The sequence below is a fragment of the Melopsittacus undulatus genome, chromosome 4 (genome assembly GCF_012275295.1).
Source record: "Melopsittacus undulatus isolate bMelUnd1 chromosome 4, bMelUnd1.mat.Z, whole genome shotgun sequence".
Classification (NCBI taxonomy): Eukaryota; Metazoa; Chordata; class Aves; order Psittaciformes; family Psittaculidae; genus Melopsittacus; species Melopsittacus undulatus.
The window spans coordinates 65,430,161-65,455,448 of record NC_047530.1 but is presented as its reverse complement, the minus strand read 5'-3'; positions in this window follow the sequence as shown (position 1 = coordinate 65,455,448).

The window sequence follows — 25,288 nt, the reverse complement described above, 5'->3', positions numbered from 1 at the left end:
CAACTGTACTGAAGAGAAAAAGAAAGAAAAAGGATGACAACGATTGCATAACTCATCGTATGTAACTAGTACCAATATGTCTCAACATTTCTGAAAATATTTAAGATTTGCTATTCCTAAGTGCCAATTTCCTGTTGAAACTAACAGGACCATTTGCATACATCTGATTAAATGTCTTCCTAAAGCTTTGCCAAGTCAAGATACATGAAGTAAATGATAATAAGAGAAAACTGTTGAATAACTTGACAGTTATCACAAAATTCTTTGAATAAACTACATAAACACTTTTACCTATTATTACCCTTTTGGCATGGAAGTTTCTACTTAAAACAGTTCCTCCTCTTTAATGAACTGATTTGTGATGATGACTGGTATCTCCTGTCTCTGCACCTTGGCATTCCTTAAAGTGGTGATAACCACTTAAAAGGTCCTGATCAGTCTGACACCAAGCCAATGGTGAGAAATAAGGAAAATACAGACTTCCACCATCAGCAGCAAAAGCAGTCAGGTAAAGCTACATGTAAAAGATGCTTTGTAGTAACAAAAATCAGGAGGAATAAATTAACAAGCCATGTGTCAGCCATCACAAGTAAGTTCAGGCACCAATGTTAACTTCTTGCTAGCTTACAGCTCCAAAAACGTGCAGTTATTTCTCATCAGAGGAAGAGCCAGATGCTTGGTAGGGTGTTTGTGTTTCTGACACTGTGCTCTGCGTTCCACTGTGGAAGCCTTTTGTAAATAGATGGCTGTCAAATGTATTAATCTTTTCATATCACTGTAATGTAGAACAAAGTTCATTATGACTTGAATTAGGCACATCAAATTCATTGTGTTTAATTCGATTAGGCTCATCATACATTGCCAAGGTCAAAAAAGGCAATTTATTAAATGTGATCTTGAAGATACCAATAACATATTGATCTCTCTCTTTTTCATTTTACTTCAGACTTATGAAGTATAATAGAAGTATAATTGAAACAGTCACATTTCTATTAAATGTATCACTTCCCACAGCGTATTTAATTTTTAATTGCAACTCTCTACCTCACATGCTATTTGGTGATTCTAAACTGTTCAAAACCAAAGCACCTGTATAACCAGCACCATTTCAGCAGAATTCCATTAATACACAAATATTGATTTTGAATACATCTTTGATGTTAGTTCTTCAGAATATCATATTTAGAACTAAGCATGTATGAAAAACTAAGCATGCTGTAGCAGTGTATACTCAAACTAAAGAAAAACTTGTGCTTAGTCAACTATGAAATCTGTTTTCTCTTCACTGCTTATGAGGAAAAGAGATGAAGCCATGGAAGAAGCACTATGGATGCTTAGTTTGGTAGGAAGTAACTCATCCCCATGTTCTTCAAGGAGTGCCAGTCAAGCTGTCCCCCAAGGATTATAATTTCATGAAGTTGCTGTAAACTGCAGTTTAGATCACATTGTCCTTTTGTCCCCTACAGACTCGCACCCTGACAGTTTTGCCTGTGGAACTTTGCAAAATGTGTCCAAAAGCAACAAGTCCTGGCCTTTCCTCTTTGCCAAGTCAATGATGGTCTCTGCTTTGTCCATAGGATGCAGCATTTAGGCAGCATATGGGAATGAATAAATCAGAGCTGTTCCCTCTACATTCACATTTGCAGCACTCCCTTCCCATTTCGTAGGGATGTCCGTCACCCCAATTTCTACCCTACTTTGGAGCAAGACTGGGTTTGCAGGAGCACTGATATCTGTAAGAGATGCTATAGGCCCGCGTTTTCTCTGTCACCACAGATAAATGCAATCAAGGTACATCATAGTTTTTCTACATCAGTACTAGTTCTTTCTAAACTTGTTATCTCACTTTCCTCCAGTCACCTTTTCTTCAGTGAGAAGAGCTTCTCACTCTGTACACAGCAGCAAAACAAGATTTCAAAAGAGGAAAAGGTAACTCCCTAGCCAAGTATGTGACAACAGGGGAAAAAAGTCTGAACCACTCTCTGCTTATCATTACATACACCACACAGATGAAACCAACAGTTCTGGATAATTTTAACCAGAGAAAGTATGCATGTTGCTTCAGGTCTAGGGTGGGAAAAGTTGGATCTGCATTGCTCCAATCTGCCTTGAAGATGGCAACAAGAAAATCATTATTCCTATCAACACCTGAGAGCTAGGATCTGTATGTTGACTTTAACTGGGCTGCCCACCCTACAGCCCTCTGGAGGACCCTGCTCACCAGCAGAACCCTTGTAGCTTCCCTTTCTCCATCCATTGGCCATGAGTTTTGGTTCCAGATGCATGCCAAGATGCAGAACCTTTCAGTGTCTCCATCATAGACTACCTGGACTCCACCTGGCCAAAGACTCACTAGAGAGGAAAAAGGGGAAAGAAAAAGGAGAAACAGAGGAGGGCAAAAGGAGGGAAAATACAAAAAGGAGGAAAGGAAAAATGAAAGGCAAAATAAGAACTAAAAATAGAAAAAGAAAAAAGAGAAAAGAGAAAAATAAAAAAGCAAAATAGGAAAAAATGGAAAAACAAACCTGGGGTGGGGAAAAATAAATGGATAGGAAAAAAGGGAGAAAGTAAAAGAGAGAGGAAGACAGCAACAAAAAAGACCAAAATCCTTTTAAACACAGGAAAACAGGAGTTTAACTGAGGAGATCAGAAAGCAGGATCATAATAAAAAAGAAATTAAAAAAAATTAAAATGCAGTTTATTTCTCCCAGCATATGAAAACAAAAAGCATCTCCTATATGGCCCCAAAAATACAGATAAAGCTATCCTCAGTGGTTGCCTGAGTAAAAGAAGGGCAGCTGTACAACAGGGCTACTACAGCCATTGGAATTTAGGCCAATTGGTGAGAAAGCATTTCATACTGAAATGTGTATGGTCAGCAGAACATAAGCATTAATTTATTGCCTGTCTTATTTTCATCTTTCATTTCAGTGTTCTGAATTGCTCATCCTGGTCACATTTAGCCTTTTTTTTTTAATTCTTTGTACAGTGTTAAATCTTTATATAATTTAAGAAAGTTCAGGGCTCTGAAGCAGCAATCCTCAAAGCGTATCTATCAACAGAGGCTCCTTGAAGTGCAAAATAAACTTCTACCAAATGCAGTTACCATTCAGCATCAGCAGAACTGCAGATACATTTGTGCAGGAAGGAACACAGTGTAGGCTCTGTGGTGCCTTCAGGATGAGAGTGTGTTCTGTGGAGGCAGAGGGCAGTGTAACACATAAAGAGCAGTGGATGGATTCAATCTCCTTTCAGACAGCTGAGATGCAGATAGAGGCAGCTGCCTGCTCACAGGAAACTTCCTTCAAACCTATGGGTTTGAGCATCAAAGCCAGGCCAAGACTGCTGTGACAGCCCCACCACCCAGGGATGTGCAGCACCACAGCGTGCACAGCACAGTTCACTTGCATAGACTAGTTTGGGTTGGAAGAGACCTTAAAGATCATTTAGTTCCACCAGCCTGCCATGGGCAGGGACATCTTCCACTAGACCAGGTTGCTCAAAAGTCCCATCCAAACTGGCCTTGAACACTTCCAGGGATGGGACTTCCACAACCTGTTCCAGTGTCTCACCACCCTCACAGTAAAGAATTACTTCCTTATCTCTTGTCTAAATCTACCCTCTTTCAGTTTAAAGTCATTCCCCCTTGTCCAGTCACTACACGCCCTTGTAAAAAGCCCCTCTCCAGATTTTTTGTAAGTCCCTTTAGGTATTGGAAGGCTGATGTAAGGTGTCCCCAGGCCTTCTCTTCTCCACAAGCCCAACTCTCTCAGCCTGTCTTCATAGGAGAGGTGCTCCAGCACTCTGATCTTCTCTGTAGCCCTCCACTGGACTTGCTCAAGCAGGTCCATGTTCTGCTTGTTTTGGGGGCCCCAGAGCTGAACACAGTACTACAGGTTGGATCTCACGAGAGCAGTATCACCCACCCTTTTCTCCTTTTGATGCAGCCCAGCATGGCTTTCTGGGCTGTGAGCACACACCGTTCACTCATGCTGAACTTGTCACCAACATCCCCAAATCCTTTTCCTCGTAGCTGCTCTGAATCCATTCTCTGTCCTTCCTGTAGCTGTGCCTGGGATTTCCCTGACCTAGGTTCAGGACCTTGCACTGGCCTTGTTGAACTTCATGAGGTTTGCATGTGCCCACCTCTGAAGCATGTCAAGGTCTTTCTGGATGACATCCCTTCCCTCCAGTGTGTCAACCACACCACACAGCTTAGTGTCATCACCAGACTTGCTGAGGGTGCACTCAATCCCACTGCCCATGTTGCTGAAAAAGTGCCAGTCCCAACACTGACCCCCCAGGAACACCACTTATCTCCAGTCTCCACTCGGACATCAAGCTGTTAACTGCAACCCTGAGTGTGACTATCCAGCCACTTCCTGATCCACAGAGTTGTCCATCAATCAAATCCACATCTCTTCAGTTTAAAGACAAGGATCTTGTGTGGGACCATGTCACATGTTTAGCAGAAGTCAAATTTGTTCTTCACTTTTCCACCAACACTAATGCTGTCGTAAAAGGCCTCCATATTTGTCTAGCACAATTTGCCTTTACTGAAACCCTACTGGCTGTCACCAGTCACCTCTTTCTTTTCCACATGTCTTAGCATAGTTTCCAGGAGGATCTGCTCCATAATTTTGCCTGTAGTTTCCTGGATCCTCTTTTTTTCCTTTTTTAAAAATGGGGGGTATGTTTCACTATTTCCAGTTAGTGGGAACTTCACTGGACTGCCACAACTTAGTGTCCACTTCATCTGCCAATTCCCTTCAAGATCTGTGGTTGCATCTCATCAGGTCTCATGCATTCATGCACCTTAAGGTTTCTTGAATAGTCTCAAACCTGATCTCCTACAGCAGGCGGTTCTTCATTCTTCCAGTCCTCGCCTTTGCCTTCTGTGACTTGGGCTGGATAAATTCCAGCTCCATCTTCCACTGCAAGACATTAGTTTAATAAAAATCATAGGGATGCTTCTCTCTGATATTGGAAGGAATCCCCAGTGACTTTGTAAATGCCTTTCATAGAACTATTGCAATTTGACCAAAGGGGCTGGGGAAGTCTGTGCAGGGTCTGAAACTAACAAGGCAGTTTGCAGTCCATGACCTTTATCTGTTAAAGATTGTACTAAGGTCTTTGCTTTAGGTAGCAAAGACACATGGCTGGGAGGAGAGGCAGCTTGAGCTGTATGCCAGAACATTTCAACACTTGGAAAAAAAATTGTTTACCCCCACATTGTTTTAACGGTTTGAAAGTCTTTAGTGCTGAATGGGATTATCTCTTTACTTATTTATCTATTTTACAGATTTGCACAAGCCAAACTAAATATATAAATTTCATTCCAGAAGAAAAAATATTACATGCCCGGGGGAAAAAACAAAATGGATGTGTTTACCTTAACTTTGCAATTTGAAAAGCAATCTTGAGAAGAGAGATTAAAAGCATGTGAAACAGGAAGTGTGCCCTTTAAATACCAACTTCTAATAGCAGTGATGTGAGTATGTAAATCTAATTACACACTTTTAAGGATTAGGTGTTTTATTAAAACTGCCTTGACGTAAATTGCACAATCAGTTCTTTTATTAAGACTGATCATTGATTTCCATTTGCAAATTTATTAATAATAACTGACAAAATATCAGAGACTTACCATTTCTATAAGCACTGCATGGATGGCTTTGCAGTACAGTGAGATTGGATACCCTAGTGCTCAGTTCCAGCATACCTGTGGTATTACATTAATGCAGTCCATGACAGGACTAAAAAAGAGCTTAATTTCAGCAGCATAGCATAATATCTCTTTAAGTCTTAAATGGCAAGATATAGTTCAATTAGATGAGATTTCCAATAATTTTGCCCTTCTTTCTAAACTGGTCCACACATCTTTACCGCAGATAATTACAGCCCATTCTTCAGTTGACCAAGATGAGGGCCTGTGTCTGACAACTGACAAGACCAGCCCTGTTGGTTTTGGCTGAGCACACCTCAGCACACAGGCACACCTACAACCAATGCCCTCTAAACTCAGCAGACAGCACTTGTGCAGAAGTAGCCACCCTGTGCTGAGCTAACTATTTGTGCTTCAGCTTGCAGAAAGGCAGCAAAGCTTCAGTGGACAGAGCAACTACTGCTACAATTGCTGGTTCATCTCAGTGCTTATTCCAACTCCACTGCTGTAAACATACTGCATCATGTTTGTCTAGTTTCTGCTCTGAATTTGACTTCAGCATCCAGGCACTGATATTTATTACACTTCTCTCACAAGATCAAATCACTCTTAATGTTACTATTTCCTTCTCTGAAGACATCAATGCACTATATATTTCACACAGAGCAAAGGAGGCACCTTATCATTTAGGCCAGTTACAGGACTATGCACATTATTTGCCTTCCAAAAAAAGCCCAAAGGATGTGGATCAAAATCTGCCCATTAATTCTTTTTCCCAGCTATTGAGTTGTGAGATATCTGTGCCAAGAAACATTTGAAAAATTGTTATTTCCCAGCACTTACCACTGTGTCTCTCCGTTTCCCTCATGTGAAAACCAATACTTTCGCTCCACCATTTCCTGTAATTTCTTCTTTTCATTTTCCAGAACAAGACAAACTGCACTCTCTAATGAGAACACACTTCTCGCATGTATGTAACCCAGACAGCCAACATTTCGTAGACTATTGGCAACATTGTAAATTTTTTCAACATTAAAATAATACTAAGAATAATGAAGTCCATGTAAAGCCCCAGTACTAGAACTAAGAGAGTGCATGATAATTTAAGCTTTTAATAAAATTTACATGTGTAGAACCTGTACATGCCAGAAGAAACATACTCTAAAATATCACAAGTAAAATGGCAGGGAACACAAACCTACTACTTATTGTACTTAAATTTTCAATTTGTAAGGCCTGTTACAGTTATTCAGGATTGGCTTTTGGATTCTGAACATTTTCCCTCTGGAAATACTGAATAAAGGTAAAGTAATCAAGCTGAAGATATATCTTGCATGAGAACAAAATTAAACACACTATAATAAGGGGGAGGGGAACATAACATTAAAGAAAAAGTTAGATTGCATTTATATCATGTTTGGATGGAAAAATCAGGTCCATCTTAATCTAAACTGTTTTGCTTACAGCAGAAGTAAAGGTTTAAGGGCAACCTTTCTAAATGTTAAAAGAAAAAGATTTCACAGACTGTTAAGCTTCATCTTCTGAATATCTTTTCCAGAGCACCATATTAGTGAAATCCTCAACTTTCTCTTTCACTTGATTAATTACCGGTCATATTTCAAGCACCCATGCATAATATTTTGACTCAAAGGTGCTCAATACAGTTCTACAATCATTTAAATGAACAATTCATCTTTTGCAGACAAATTCAATTTTATACAGGGGTACTCATTCCTACACTTACATGTGGAGACAACCAGAACCCACATGAAAAAAGTAGAGGAAAACCAAAACAAGTCTTATTGTTAACTCTTTTTAACAGCTGATCTACAGATGCAGATAACATGTATATTTCTAAGCAGGAAAAACTGTAGCAAGAGGATGCATTGATGGTCTTGGTGTGGGGCTTCCTCTCCATAACACAGGAATAGGGGATGATTAAAAGAAATGGAGAAAAGACTAGAATCAAGACTGGAAACACGAAACATGCCAAGTCCTAGTTTCTGCTAAGGAACAAAGTTCCATGCAAAACGCAGGGTTTACCTCTCAAACTGCAAGTCATTAACACCCTAGTAAGCAATTGTAACTATAACACTCATATAACAATGGACCAGCAAAAGAAAAAGACCAGGTAGAACATGCAGAGACCCCTCCCAGGAGCTTACATACCTTTCCCAGAGTTTCAGAGCCTTTAGCTCAGAACTCGCTGTGGATACAGGAGCAGTTCTAAGTCAAGAAAGTAAAAGCTGTATTTATGTTTCTGCATTATTGTGAAATCTTCAGTGACTTCCGGGCAAAATGAACATGGGCATTTGCAAGTCTCCCCTCCTGCTGTGGCTTCTTCTCCATTCCTGAACCTGTGCATGTGTGTCCATGGCAGGTGGCCTGCTGCAAAAGGAAGGTGGAGATGTATTTTCCCCAGTTGACAAGAGGGAACGGGCTCACTGACAGCTGCAGTGATAGTGGTTCATGGGAGAAAAACTCAATTCCCTTTAAGATCCTTAACTTTGTAGGAATTTCAAGGTTATGGCAGAACAGGACAGGGTTTTACAAGGAGATCATTATTTGGAGGTTTTAGTACTCTGTACTCATACCTGAGGAGAGGAACAGTTTGGTTCTTTCTGGTCCTTCTTTTATCTCAGCAGATTAGAAATACAAATAACTGGAAATTACAGATGTCAGAACAGAAGTGGAAGATCATTCCGACTAGGCCAGAATTCCAGGCCAACAGTACCTCTGAAATAACATGCTAGAGTTCATTAATTAAAATACCTGAGACAAGAAAAAACCAAACCAACAGCTCAGTTTATCTCACAGTTCATTTTTAAAACACTGTACTGACCAAATTCCTTCCTGAATCATACAGAGGGCAGAAAATGTCCTATAAATCAGTGCAGCACCAAAGAAGTCAGTTTGTATTAATAGGACATGCCGTCTTTACACACATCTGAGTTCACTACTTGGCCCATTAAGCATCCTATGCCTTAAAAAGACTCATGGCTGCTGGAGGTCAGCTTTGGCTTATGTTTGCTCCTGAAGTCTTGCGGCAAGATGGTCTATTTGAATCCAGGTGACAGAAGGGAACATTGCTGCTGTGTTCTCACATTCCTATTGGTGACAGGCCCCTCTGAGACAAAATGCCGTTAAATATACTTAGTGGATCACTGGCAACCTTTATTGCAACAAAGATGAATTTGGTAGAGAAAAATCTAGAATACAGCTTTGCTTCATGTAGAGCTGTAAAAGAGATTTCTTTTAGGCACCTCACAGCACATACCTTTAGGCCTTCAGTGACAATGGCGCCCTATGAAGCCAGAGGCATCTCCATAGCCCAGAGTCAGGGTTTGCTCACAGCACCTTGTGGCTGAGGACAGCCGGGGTCAGCAATTTCACACAGATCCCACTCTCTGGAGTTCTCTTTGCCTTTCTCCCAACCTTCAGATGGGTGCACAGCCACCATGTTGACATACCGCTAATTTAAATTCCTACCCAAACTGATTATGGTATTCTCACTTCACTGCCCTTAAATGCAGCTGAATTAAGACACATCGGTAATAAATGGGTTACCATATTAACAGTGATGTATCTCCCCATTTCAGAGAGCCAATGTAAGACTAATTTTCACATGGAAGTCATACTGTTACTAGATTTCACTGCTACTAAGAATCAGTTAAACATTAATTAATAGACATTTAAACTTTTACTACAACATGTTTAGTGAAAAATTCTCCATTGCCAGAATAGTAATTGGCTTTCTCATTTTCACAGATCCCTTAAAAATGATCTTTTCTATCTGCATGCCCCATTGCCCTACCATTTTAATATACACTTCATTTGGTAATCATGTACTGATAGGCAGACAACTAATCTATTTCTTCTGACATTTTGTTTTAAAATCCTATTTAATATGATAACTTCCTAAGAGAACCAAGAATTTTGCAGGAGAAAAAAAATGTGAATGGAAGCATTTGTCAGCCTTTAAAGAAATACAAGAAAAGACTGATAATATTCAGAAACTCACTGACATTCCAATAGAAATAGTAATTTCCAAGCCCTCTCTCCAGGAGTGAAAATGTAATGGAAAATTTAAGTCTGCTGTTCCTTGCTTCATGCTGTATATCTCCTCATTTAAAAAAAAAATAATGAATACAGGCTAGTAATCTGTTCACCCCATCTCCAAACACTGTGAATGCCTTAAAAGGTGAGCTATAAAGGTCTGAGCAAAAAAAAAAAAAAAACAAAAAAAATGAAAAAGTGGAAAGCAAAATTGCAATCTAAATACTCCATAATTAGGAGACAGATATTTCAAACTGATATTTAAAATATACACTGTCTCTCATTATCTTGTTCCAGTTCTCAACCCCCTCACTCAGCTGAAACAGCCATAAACAAGGATGATTGTTTCTCTACCCTTACTGACCAGCCCAGGAGCAAATAAAAAAAGATAAGATTTTATTCAACAATCTAGAGGTCTTCTTTATCCTTTTTATGTTAGTTTTTTTCCCTTTGCTTTTATATATAGGGAATAAAAATAAACAGAACCATAAAACACTGTATAAAGCCATCTTCCTTTTGCCTTCTTTCAAACTCCTTTCTCCAGGATCACTCAGTCAAGATACTCATTTTGGCAACTGAGTGCACATTGGTACAACTCAGCTGGGTGCAGAGCTGACCAAAAGTGGATGAGCAGCTTCACAAGCCAGAAGGAGAAATGCCAAAGTGCTGCTAATCTGGTTTTGGTGAGTCCATCTGCGTCTTACACACAGGCTGGGACACCAGGCTTACGCCCACAGCAGGTCTGAGTAGAACCTCAAGAAAGGTATATTGTACCAACTTTACTGATTACAGTATAGTTATACCTTTTCAAACCACAGTGATATTTTCCTTAAAGGAATCAATAATCAAAGGTTTTTAATCCTCCCAGCCATCTGTAAGTGTACAGCCAGGCAAACACTAGACCTTGTGGGATAAGACAATGTATTTCACCTCAGAATTTTTCACCACCAATTAAGACAAGATCAGGTGACAGATATCACTGCTCAGGGATGATCAAAGGCCTCCCCAGTAAATTCTTTACAAGTGTTTTTATGAAAGAGCAACATGTGCTCTTAAAATGTATTCTCTGAAACTGCAATCTTCATTTAAGAAACCTTAAAATAACTGGCTGATGGCCTTTCCTGATTTTCAACACAAAACCTACATGATACCAGAGAAAAAAAGCCCACGCCTCTGAAAAGGTGACTTGCATACTTAGAGAGACATCATGACCTCATCACAGTATCATCTTTAATTTAATGCTGCCTTTACTTCTCATGTAATGCCAGCAAATTAAAGCTTCCACATTTTGAACAATTATTGATTTGTCTGATTTATGAATAAAAAGAAAGCTAAGTAGTTGAAATGTTATTTGAGCTCTCTGAATTTGGGCTTAAGCTGGAAATGCTTTTTGCAACAGGCAAAGCCTGCCCTCTAGAGCATTACTGTCCCTTGTTGAGAGAAACACGTCTGTGTTAACTGACAGTATTTAGCAAAGTGAATTTGGGGGATTGCTTTAGTACTTTCTCAGATTAATTAAAGTAACAAATTTTTTTAAGTTAGAAATTGAGCCTTTGAGCTAGAAAAAAGTTTTCAGGTTTAAGGTTAAACTATAATGAATTCCTAGCTGGATGAGAACGGACACGGGCAAAATCTAGCACAGGAATCCAAACATGATGCTTTAATACCACTAGAGCTGCCTCTGCAACAGATCAAAGGAACTCCCTTTCTGAGACACACAAAAGCCAATGATGAGCTGCCATCCACTCTCCAGCAGCCAGATGTATGAAAAGAAAGCACAAAATTCCCCACAGATTCAAAAACTGTACACACTCCCAGCTGAATACCACTGGCACAAAGTCTCAGTTACAGTACTTGCTGCAACACACACCTGTATTATGACTCTGGTTATTATATTGACCGTGTATAACAATGGCACTCAGTAACACCTGGTGCTGCTGGCTGCACTGGAGAAGCATTTGCCTGGTTTTTTGATGGAGCAGCCTTGGGTTTCCCACCCTGCACCCAAGAAAATCTGATAGAGCATACGAGAAGGAGGGAGAGACAGACAGAGGAACAAAAGGATACTTGCTATGTCCTTCCACCATAGCACCCTTTTTTGTCAGAGCAGCAAATTCAGTTATGTCTACATGTTAGCAGCAACAGGCAGGGCACAGCAGCACAAAGATAATCTTTAAACCCTTTCATCACATACATAGTGATCCATATTATATCTGCTTGGATAAGGCACAGTCTGACCTAAGAACAGATCATAGGAAACAGGAGCACACAGATGAAAGTCATCATCTCAGCTCATGGTGTCTTCGGGGTGGTTTCAGATACCCTTTGAGGATGCAAGGCAGAGTACTTTACAAAAAAGTACAGGGTACTTTTTAATCCTGAAGTACTTTACAAAAGATGACAGGCCAGATTCTCAGGTCACTTAAGAAAAAGGCCGTGGTTCAAGCCAACCAGATACTTGTACTTCCTGCATGGGTCCACTTCTATGCTTTTCTAGACCTCTCAGGCAGTAGCACTATAAGATATAACAGGAATGTGGAAAAGGAGGGCTTTTTTCAAGGGATTCATACTAGCCAGTCCTAGAATTTCAACACCACACCATTAAGGATATGGAAAAATCTTGGGGTATATTTATACAACTGCTTGAAATCTTAAGCTTTGATCTGGGACAGCCCAGGCAGTGTGGAGAAGCAGAAACCAGAGTTTTGCCCAAGATGGCTTACTTTCTCTGTTTGGATTCAGTTCTTCACCCTCACCCAGCCATCTTGCAGAGCAGGGAACATGCAGGCTGGCATGGAAGGGAGCAATGGTTTGGGATTTCCTTAGAGAAAGAAGCCTGCAGTTTGTAGTGATCTGTCAGAATGTGGCAAGAGCAAGTATTTGGCATAAGGTGGAGGAGAGGTATTTGTGGTAAACGACAGTGAAGGTTCAGGGTTGGGCAGACAGATGGAGACTCACATCAGTGAGAATAGGCAGAAAATGAGAGCATCTTAGTGGCATATTTAATTTCCATATGCTTGTTCTTCTAGGCAACAACCTGAGCAGCTGCATTCATTTCATGCACAGACATCTCTAAGGATCCTCTCATATATAGAAATCACTGAAATCACAAATCAAATACATCTGTCTCCCTGATGTATTTCAAGAGCCTTTTCACTAGGCACAGCCACACACTGCAGCAGACTCAGAGAAAAAATAAGCAACAACACAGAGAAAAAATGCTTGATGGTGTTCCTCTAGGCCTCCCAGGAAACCTTAACTAATTACTGCTATTTAGAGACAAAATGTAATTAAACTACTTGGGATGGACATAGCCCTGATCTGATGGGGGAGGGTTGTGTGGCTGCAGCAGCCAAGTGTGGTATGAAAAAGTACGTATTTGCTCACAAGCAGTTAGAGCTGAATTCACCCTGCCCACTCCTCTTACCAGGTGAGTATATTCCTGAAACTTGACTCAAATGGCATCACCATTCTGTTAATCCTCACAAAGATGCAAGAGGATCCTTCTAATGACCAGCGGAATTAAAAATCTCATTTCTACTTTGTGTTCAGTGAACAGCACAATTGACACAATACCCCTTTCCTCCCACCAGGAACTCAGCTGAAAGAGCACACCACCAAGAGCCAGCACCTTCTGCTTGGATGTGTCTTGCACAGCTCAGCTGATAAAAAACAGAGAGAATGCAGTGCCAGGCAATATAGATGCAGACTACTTGCCTTTTTACTGTACTTGTACAGCTAGTAATATTAGCTATTCTAGTTTTATTCCTTGCAACAATTTTTGTCTATTTTGGGAGCTGGAAAATTTCAACTGCATTAATATGCTTCAGTCCCCAGTCTCATCAGAAAATATTTGTGTTCCTCTGACAGAATATGAATCACTGTAATGGACTAACTTAGCTTCCACTTCTACATAATAATGTGAGATGCATAAAGTACCAACAATCTGAAATGCACACTTAATTTATGTTTGAGCAAAAAGGGAATGGCACATGCAAAGTATTTGCCTTCATTAAAATGCTTTTAAACTCCTATGAGCTTTGTGGATGTCATCTGATGACATTTCCTTTGCTCCTGAAAAGGCCGCCTTGCAAGCAGCAATGATGCTGGACTTTAAAGATCTGAACCAGAAGATGCAGTGACATGAAAACAAAAGACATGTTGTGTTTACCTACTCCTTGCACTTCCCATTCTACTTGGATTTGAAAATGGGCCATGTAATAGTAGAGGAGGGCAGTTCTGCATAAGTAAATGTGCATGTGGTTTTATGGTTTACTGAGCCAATGCTTAGAATTTATCTTTTTTTGCCTTCTTGACTAACTTGAATGTCCATGAACACTTCCATGTCAGGCTAATAATACTATGGCATTTCCAGAAATGCTCACAATGTTAACTGGTAAACTAGCAGAGGGATTAAACTTGAGAACATTTTAATGGGATAATTTCAGATGAACTATCACTTCTGCTTTAGTTGCTGGGTATTTTATATGCTGTTGTGCTACTTAAAAGGTTAAATAATTATTAGATCTAGATGAAAGTGATACACAAAATGCAATGGCTGATTTTTTTTCCTGGACATTTTAAATAATTTGGCATTTGCATTAGAAGGAAATTTCAGGAATCAGCTTCTGAAACTCCATTTCTAACACAACATTTCAACATTTCTTCAATTAGAAATTTTCCATGGAAGTACAGTATGAATTGTTTTTGTTATTCTGGTTTGCACACAGAAAATGGCTTTTTAGAGCAACTGTTGATATCATCTACCTGGACTTGTGCAAAGCGTTCAACACTGTCCCACACGACAGGCTGAGAAAGTTGAGATTGTTCCGCCAGGAGAAGGCTGTGTGGAGATCTCATAGCAGCCTTCCAGTATCTGAAGGGGACCTACAAGGATGCTGGGGATGGACTCTTCATTAGGGACTGTAGTGAAGGACAAGGGGTAACAGGTTAAAACTTAAGCAGGGGAAGTTTAGATTGGATATAAGGAAGAAGTTCCTTGCTGTTAGGGTGGTGAGGCACTGGAATCGGTTGCCCAAGGAATCTGTGAAGGCTCCACCTCTGGTGGTGTTCAAGACCAGTTGGACAGAGCCTTGGGGTAACATGGTTTAGTGTGAGGTATCCCTTCCCATGGCAGGGGGGGTGGAACTAGATGATCTTAAAGTCCTTTCTAACCCTAACTATTCTATGATTCTACAGTTCTAACATCTCTTTTACATACAAAATAATTAAGAGACTGCGTCTAGCAAGTCAGGTACAGTGGCAGACTTGGATGTCCAGAAAACTCTCTGTCCTCTTTAACACTACTTCTCTGCTCCCATTTGTCCTCTCCTGTGAAAAATAGATCCTAGAGGGATGAAGCAGGAACAATCACTTTCCATGCACCCTACTTGCAGCTACTGCCACCAAATCATTAAGAGTACTAATAAACTAGCAATAAGCAAACACAAAGCCACACCCTCAAGGAAAATAAATTACAGTGGTTCTTCTTTAGTCAGCTGAGACCATACCAGCAGGGCAAACACTCAGGAGAATATTCCAAGTGGGATATATATACCAACCAGAAAGTTAACTGAGTTAAAGTGCTTATTAAAGTAATAAATATGCTAACTTAAAAATTATTTTGGGGAAAAAAATCAATGAAATATCATTCCCAGAATTTAAAGTGAGAAATTTAAAAATTCCAGCATGAGTATTTCTCAAGTTTGATCTCCTGGTTGAAATAATAATAGGGAAAATATGTCATGAAGCCCAGTTTAATCGAATTAGGATTTCTAAGTTTGTTCTTCATATAATGACTCTTCTATGCAAGTCTAGAGAACAGAACCTCAGTACACTCCAGCTAACATAGAGCTTAAAATCAGTCACTTTATTAAACCAATTTTTCACCTTACTTATGCATGGATAAATTGATTTACAGTGGAGGAATTATAAGCTCTGTTTCTCCACTTTGGAAGTATGGATCAGTAGAAAACCAATGGCAGTGGAGGTTGACTGGAAGAGTATCTTTGAAAATGAATCTCATTTCACATTTATGGTTAGCCATAACATTCATCCCACTGCTAATGAAGCTGCAGATGCCTTTCCATGAAAAAGCCATCGTTTTTGTAATATTTGTACCTCAATCATAAACATTTTCTGTGAGATGCAAGTATATAGACTTGCCAACCACGTTCTACCTCTATTTCACACCTTTGCAGTATAAACACTGGTTTGTCCCCTAAGAAGAAACTGGCTTGGTTAGTAATTGGAAAACATTAGCATCATTAAGAAAATACACCTGGCCATTTTTTAATTTATTTTTTTTGAGTAACATAAGCCTGAGAATACTGAAAATTAAGACCTTTGAGAGACTTTGTAGTGAATCTTTTGCTCAAAAGCCAAATCTCAGAATACAACGGAGTGAAATTTTACCACATGTTCACTGGCATCTTAAGTCTCAAATTTTGAATGCACAAACATTCACCAGCCTTTTCTGTCACCACATCAGGGAGCAGAAGGGAAGATGGCAACCAACCACTCCAACTAGGAGCTCTTTCCCAAGAGACTCTCTTAACCACCATTTCTCTGGAACTGCTAAGAGAAGAGCACAAAGGAAGTACCAAAGGCTGCAGTGGTGTACAAATCCTCATGGCTTTTCATCTCATTGCAGCTGGAGTAAATAGAAGAAAATGCTGATTAATATCAGCACATTCAGCAACATTGCCACAATCTGCACATTCCCGGTACTTCCCTGTCTTTTCACATCTTCCAGCTCTAGTGGAAAAAGACCGAATGTGGGATGTAGCCCATGGATAGGATAAACAGTGGAGGTACTTCTTGTTCCTGTGGTGTTTGCTACTTATCAGCCTCATGAGATATAACAAGAGGAGCACATAATTTGTCATCAATTTAATAGTAGCGGAAGTGAGCTGTTCCAGTAAAGCGAAGTGAAAGGAAGAAAAGCCAGGTTCTGTTTACCTACCTTTTGTCTCATATTCCATGTAATATCTGAAAGCTCAGTGAGTACATAACAGTCCAATTACCAACGCTGTAACTCACTTTGAAAGGACTGGATCACAGAATCATAGAATCATAAAATAGTTAGGGTTGAAAAGGACCTTAAGATCATCAAGTTCCAACCCCCCCTGCCACAGGCAGGGACACCTCACACTAAACCATATCACCCAAGGCTCTGTCCAACCTGGCCTTGAACACTGACAGGGATGGAGCATCCACTACTTCCTTGGGCACTTCATTCCAGTGTCTCACCACCCTAACAGTAAGGAACTTCCTCCTTATATCAATCTAATCTTGCAGAACACTGTTGAATGCTTTGCACAAATTCAGGTAGATGACATCAACTGCTCCACCCCTGTCCATCAGTTCCATAGCCCCATCATAGAAGGCCATCAAATCAGTCAGGCAGGATTTCCCCTTAGTGAAGCCATGCTGGCTGTCACCAAGCACCTTGTTGTTTTTCATGTGCCTTAGCATGCCTTCCAGGAGAATCTGCACAAAGATTTTGCCAGGCGCAGAGGTGAGACTGACTGGTCTGTAGTTCCCCGGGTCATCCATTTTCCCCTTCTTGAAAATGGGGGTTATATTTCCCTTTTTCCAGTCATCAGGAACTTCACCTGTCTGCCATGATTTTTCAAACGTGATGGGCAGTAGCTTAGCAACTTCATTTGCCAGCTCCTTCAGGAACCATGGACCGATTTCATCAGGTCCCATGGACTTGTGCATATTCAGGTTAAGATGGTCTCCAACCAGATCCTCTCCTACAGTGGGCCTAAGGTCTTTATTCTCACAGTTCCTGTGTCTGCCTTCCAACACTTGGGTGGTGTGGTCAGAGCATTTGCAGTGAAGACTGAGGCAAAGAAGTCATTAAGAACCTCAGCCTTCTCCAAATCCAGTGTAGCCAGTTCTAATGATAGCTTCTGGAAAGGCCCATGCTGTCCCTGATCTGTCTTTTATTTGCAATGTACCTATAGAATCCCTTCCTGTTATCTTTCACATCCCTAGCCAAGTTTATTTCTAACAGGGCCTCAGCTTTCCTAACCTGGTCCCTAGTTTCCTAGACATCATCCCTGTATTCTTCCCAGGCGACCTGTCCTTGCTTCCACGTCTTATAAGCCTCTTTTTTCCCCTCTAAGTTTCCTTAGCAGCTCCTTGTGTATCCATGGAGGTCTCCTGGCCCTCTGCCTGCACTTTCTTCTAGTTGGGATGCAACACTCCTGAGCTTGTTATGTGGCAGGCATCATTACAAACATGGAAAAAGCTGTGCCTTTTTGCAAGAAAGGAATTAAGGGAGGCACTGGCCCAAAAATGAAAAAGGAGATTTCTGCCAAACAGCCCCCTGCCTTTGAAATATTTCCCCCCTGCCTCTTATTTCCACAGAACCTCAAGTGAGGAGTATGAGAAAGATGATAGAGCTACATATGCCTATTCTAGTCATGTCATCTTGAGAAGAGTTCCAAGACCTCAGCCAACCAAGCAGTGTTTTTCCAAGCCAAAGTCAGCTGTTCCATCCTTGTAAGGGAAGGTCTTGACTTGAAAGCCATTGCACAAGAGGTCTAAGAGAGGTCAACAAGATGAAGGATTATGCTACTTCCCACTAACCTGAAACTTCCTGGACTCTGTGAGGGGAAAAGTAAATGGGAATCACATGTTGAATGAAGAGAAAAAAAAATAGTGCTCTTGCAGCCTAGAGGTGAATAAATCTAATCTGCTGGTCCTATAGTCAAATGACCCATAGTCCCAGGTCTCACAGCTGGCAGGCAGTCAGATGCATGATCTGAGCTTGGCCACCTGATCAGTCCCTACTCAGATCAGTGGTACTTACCCAAGCAAGATACCACTGACAGAACCTTGTTAAAACAGATTGGTACCTTTTCAGACAGCAAAACTGATTCAGGTTTTGACACTAAAATATAGCTTGTCTAGTCTGTGACTGTAATAGACAATATAAGTGGCATTTCACCTTGACTGTTGTGATAAGAGTAACATGATAGAAATTCTTAACAGAATACTTTCTGCAAGAATATAAAGATATGTTAATAACACAGTAGTACTGAATTTGGATTCTATCTATTCTAAATTATATTTTTAGGTCTAATTCACACCCTGTTCACATAAAATGAGGAGACAGTCTTTTGAAGGCACTGTAATTACATCAGGTCAAACTGATACAAGAAGATAATCAAACCATTATGAGTATGGGTTGGAGCTTGGGCAGATGCTCAGCAGAACAAACCAGAGCAGATTCACTGCCTGCTGTATTTACAAAACAACAGCACAGATTATGTTTTTTTAATTCACTGAAGATGATTCAGAGTAATACAGTTAGGAGGTCATACACTATGCTGGTGCCATTGTCCAATGGATAAAACTGTAATTGTAAAATTTAATTTTTCTCATTTCAAATCTTTAAAGTACAGAATGAACATCAATTTATCCTTATGCACCATGTATGACATTTCAAACCTACTCCTATGCTAACAAACTTTTTTATGCTAAAAAAAAGAAAATAATCCAAGAAAAAAAATCCATTTACTATGGCATAATGAAAAATAAGAGGGTCAGGGATGTTACTGAAAAGTATTAGAGTTTCTTTTCAAGCACAAGTCTTTGAACTTAGAGAATTTTCATGTTTTATAGACTCCAGGTCTTATTCTTCTCTTGATAAAAATGACTTTACGTGACAGGAATTAGGTAACAGCTACTCCTGTCTCACATGAAAGGGAAGTCAGGAATTTGGACACTTGAGTGAATGCTACCAGATCCCTGATCCTCTCATAAGAGTTCTCCTGAAGTGGAAGGGGAACAAATTGCCTCTATTTCCATACTATCTGCAAGTGCAAGCGCTCATTCTTACTGTTTGAGCCCGCCTCTCTATATCTCAGCCCCAAAGTCACACTTCACAGCCTCCTGGAAGTCTCCTATCTTAGTGAACTGCTTTTAAAACAAAGCACTCTTAAAAAAAAAAAAAAAAAAAACCTTCACTGGTTTTAATGGTTAAAGTTTGAGAGTTTTTATACAGGAAAAAAAGACATTTAAAAGGGGTGCTTTTTCTGTATGCTTATGTAAAGAAAGAAAAGACCATTTTGTTCTTTTCCCTTCAACTGTATCTCAGAACAAGCTTGATCAGGCCACAAAGATGAAAAATGTGCAATATCTAGAGAGAAGCTTTTTCATCACTTAGTAGTAGTATTTAATAAGGGAGAGGGAGAAGGAGGGTTGCCTGAGCCCCTGAGGATCATTCCTGTTCAAATTCCTATTTGTTTGGAGCCTACTGGTACGGTGGCTGCTCCAGTACAGCATGGAGCCTTCCCACTACAGGGAAGGTGGCACAAGACCAGCTTAAAATGGAATGGTTTCTATAGGACAAACTTTCTGCATAGAGCACAGCCCTCCATGGATATTCTAGCAAAGGAAGCCTTCAGATCTAAAATATATCCACAGGAAGATACAATCAAAATCAAAAGAGAACAAAACTTACTAGCAGTTTTTGCATTCAATTTTAAAATATGCATTGTTTAAACTGGAAATGACGTTTTGTCAGGAAGCCAGCTTTGCAATTCTTTTTATTTATTTTTTGTGACAAAACCCAGCACATCTTTTGCAGTTCTTCCTTATTTATGAATTCCATGAATAAAAGATTTTTCTGGTGACTAATTCATGCTGACTTTTTGGCCACCAATCCTGCCATTTTATTCCTTTAGGGAATGGATTTCCTTCCAAATTTAAATGGTAGGGGTGAAGGACACTTTAATGATGGCACAGTATACCAGTGGTACCCTTTTTCCTACGGGAGCTGATCTACCTGCCTCCAGAAAAAAATCCAGTGCCTCAATTAAGGAATTTAAATTATTCATAAAGAGAAAAAAAATCTACATAACTTTGTCAAATGTTCTCAGCTCTTTCTTTAGATGATGCAAATAGGCACAGTAAAATAATATCCATTTTTATACCAGTTACCACTGAAGATAAGAAGAATCACTAGTCAACAAACTGAGAGCAAGCCCCATGAGAGTACTTACGGGACTTAGTTAAAAAAGAACTTCCTTATCTTGAAACAATGGAAATCCACCTTGTATCACCCTATAAAGGAGGAGCTACATCTATAGGCATTGGCACTCTAAGCTACTTTAATTACAAACTTCGTTTTTCATTTTAACTATGTGACTATGCCAAATAACCCTGAGTAAAATGAAGTCCCCAGTGACATTAATGACAAGACACACATTCATTTCAAGAAATCCAAGACCTCAGCCCCAGTTTATTATTCTAAAATGGATAACCAAGATTTCAGCTACAATTACCCCAGAACAATGCAGAATTTAATTCAAACACCTGTAGCCAAGAGCAGCCAGTGTCCTTCAGATCAATGCACAACTGTACAATAAACAATCATGGAACAACCTGACAATGGGAAATTTCTTTAAAACCCAGCAGTTTCATCAGCATTAAATAATCTCTGGAATGAATTATTACCTTTGCTCAAAAGCCACAGGAACTGGTGCCAGAAAACTCAAGCATAAAATGTTTTTCTGTGCAATAAAATTGAAATAAGTGAGGAAGGCATTTATCACCTTCATTCTCAACTGAAAGTCAATGGACTCCCTGAACCTTGTTTTAAGACATATTCCATCAGTGTTGGGTGAGAGAAAGGCCACAGAACTGCTTGAGCAAAAGGAGAACTATCACTTAAATTCCAGGGAGGGATTTTTGAACCCCTATGCTGCTGACTCCATAACTGCTCTAAGCAGCATCTCAGCGCAGCTTTTTCCTTCTCTCCTTTTCAAAGAATGGGGTTAGCATTCTAGCCTAGGTGTGTATTGGTGGAGAAGAGAGAGAGACCAGAGGACAAAGAGTGTGAGTTCTAAGACTAAGTTTTCTTCAAATTATGATGCGTAATTTTATATCGAAGTTCTACACCTGTGCACTGCATAAAATCAAACAATGAAAACAAACTAAAATGCAGTCTGTAAAGTAACCCTTCCCTGAGGTAAATGGTGCAGCCATTAAACAGAGAAATCAAAGTCCAGTAAGAGGGAAACACTCTGTAATGGAAAACACGCAAGGGCCATTGAGATATATTTCAGGGTTGGTAAGACTGAAATGGAAACAAGTCACTTTGTCACACCCATCCGTGTGAGACAATTCAAGTGAGCTCTAAGCTTGTGACTGTCTCTGTATGGTCAGAAAATGACAGTTTTGTACTTTATTTCTTTCATATTACTGATTCAGAGAGAGCATGGACACATTTTTAAACATAATTATGTGCAATAACAGTATTAGAGAGATGTTGTGTGCATAATGCAGAAGTCAACGCTGAAGACCTTTTAGACTTCATGTCTCATGTTTTGTAATGTAAATGTTTTCCATTTCCACTTTGCATCACAAAATAATGAATGAGTGTGTTAACAACAATAGAAGCAAAAGATGTCTTTGCTGGTGTATGGTGAAGGCTTAGGAGACACTGGAGTTTCCTGGAGAAACAAGCACTTGTTTTTGACAACAGTAATACCAGCTTCTATTCAAAAGCACCCACAGATCCTCAGAATGCCACACACCTTCAGAATACTTTCTCCAGTAATGTACCTCTGTCACACTCAGTGTCTCCCAAAATGCACGCATGGGAAGAGTACAGATGACTCTAAGAACATGGGACACCAAGAAACATGACCAAGAAAAAACTACACATTACATTATTTCAGGCTCCTTTTCATAGATTCATAGAATTATTTAAGTTGGAAAAGACCCTTAAGATCGTTGAGTCTAGCCATTAATCTGGCACTGCCAAGTCCACCACCAAACCATGTCCTCAAGCACCACACCTACACATCTTTTAAATACCTCCAGGGACGGTGACTCCTCCACTTCCCTGTGCAGAATAATACAGAACTGGAATTTATAAACCAAGCTTTAGATACCACCAGCATTATGGGAAACAAAATAAAATAACTGTAAAGACTGCACAATCATTTCAGCTAATTATAGCAAAAGAACAACTTCACCTCAATGCTTCAATTTGAATTTACCTACTGTATAATCTGTAGGTGGAAAAAAATATCATGATTAAATTTCACCCTATAAACACTCCCAGAAGATGATGTGTCAGCATAATTTAAAGGATCAGAATTGAAAATTGAAGTTTAGCTTTCTATTATCAGAATTATGAAGTTTTCAGATGAGTAAATGTCAGAGACTGCAACAACATGCACTAGTTACAAGAATATTCTTACTGGTCTCAATCATAAAGTTTTCCCTGTAGCAAGGATTAAATTCTGGCTCCACTAAAGTCAGCAGCACAAGGGTTTTCCCCTGTATACTTCTAAAGGTGCAGTTCAGAAGTAGATTGAAGTATGAAACACCATAGTAATTCATATTACATCAGAGGTAATCTTTCTTCCAGAGATTCTTAACTAATGGAGTAACAAAATATAAAAAATTAAGTCCTCCAATATAATGTGATTTCAAAAAGCCTCTGATAATGTATATATATCACCTGTAATTAAAAACTATTGAATATTTGCAGTCCTTATTCATCTGCTCTTATCCTACAGTGTTAACTCTGCACATACATACCCAGGTAATTTCCAAGTATAAATAACAGCTCCTAGGGGACATTTTAAACAGTAAGTGTGAAAGAGGTAATGTCTAATGTGCTAATGGGTTTTTCAGAATTGTTTTCAAACAGGAGTTACAGCCAATATGATTTTGAAAATCTCACTTGGCACCTATCTGGAGTGTTAGGTTCTTGAATTTCTAAAAAGACCCACATGACCAGATTTTATGTGATACCTGTGATGCACTTGGCATATGTTTAAATTCCAGTGGAACATACAAGAATCAGTCTATCTATTACTAATTAATTACAAAGTATCAGTGAACTTTGAGCCCAGGGCCAAGCTGGAAAGGTATCATAAGAAAATACTTGTCTATTTCCTTCCTCAGACATGGAATATTAGACAAAACTAAGAGAAGATGGGGACACCAGAAGTGGAATTACCACCACCATGCTATGGCAAATTGACTTTAGGTGCTTAATTTCTGCCTTTCGCGTATTAAAAAAAAAAAAAAAAGTTTGCAGATTTACCAATGATTCCATCATTGAGCTCCAAGTGGCTGTTCGATGACTGCAGCCTGGACTAAAATGATGTAAGGAAAAAGGATCAAGGTGGGATAATATAAGACAAGCATACAGTAAACTAATTCTTAAGTCTTTCCACATCTCTTTTATGCTGCTCTTGCAGCCCCAAACAGATTCCACCCTCTTTAAAGTTACTCTGTGCCATTATAAAGGCTCTGGGGAGAAAAGGAATCAGTACCAGACATCATTAAGTGAGATCTACCACTTTCCTAATTCCTCAAATCATTCCTAATTCCTCTACTCATTACAGTACTTCAGCAGGAAATAACGTAATAACTGTAGCACACCTAAGGCTAATACACTTGTAACCAACTTCCAAAAAAAGGCAAACATACTGATTCATCTATATAGGAAAAGGAGCTGCAGTTCTGCAAACTTTCTCAAAAAACACCTGTCTTGTAGCCTAGAATGGCTAGTGGCTGCAGAAGACAGCCTTGGGAACTGAGCAATGACAGAAAGTCAAAGCACATACACACCACAAGTGGGTTTATAGACTTATGTGATTGAACCATTTCCAAGATCCACATAGGGAATGAAAGAAAATAAAAATGCACAAAATAGCACAGAAGTTCTGGGGCCAGGAAGGCACAGGAAGACTCAAGGAAAGCTGTCGGACATACAACAGTCAGTAAGCGTGCATTCCTCAGCACTTGGCCTGCACAGTGCAGTCCAGCATTTGAACAGCACCAGCTCCAGTATGGGATCTCTGCACTCATTTCAGCTGTCTTCTCCATGACATGGGTTGATAGTGTTCCTGAAAGATGGACAGTACCACCATGTTACCAGGGCTAGGGAGACCCCTGCAACACTCCTTTCAAGGGCAACATTAAGACACTCCTGTAAGTTTTGTTCAGATGAGCACCAGCAATATGCTTTGGCAGCATTCCAGAGCAACAGAAACTACCAAATCTCTTAGTTTTTGCTCCTGAGAAAGCAGTGATAAGCACCAAAGAAATGTCTCACCAGTTTTATTGGGCACTTGTAAGGAGTAAGGAAATGTTACATTGCCTCTTGTTGCACAAACACCAGTCAGTTTTCGACTGTGTCAGTGCAGCTCCTAGCTCTCTAAGCAAGAAGAAGCTTTACCATCTGCAGCATGAGAGAAAGATATAGGGATTCTGCTCATGACTAATGACTTCACGCTGTAATGCTTCAGGACTATATCTTGAGTTTAATAACTTCAGAAAATTAATGGAAGAGCTACCCAAGCGAGAAGAAGGTGAAAAGCTTCAGGACTGCATCTTGCAATTCTAGATGCACATCAATATTTGCTTCAATGTCTCCCTTCAGCTTGTAGCCTCTGGTGTTTTGAGGTGTGGACATGGCGGAGGAGAGGACAAAAAAAGAAGAGAAAATAAGAAAAAATGATCACCTGAAAAGAAATCTAAGTAACTGGGGAAATTACAAAGCTGTCTTGTGCAGTAAAAAGC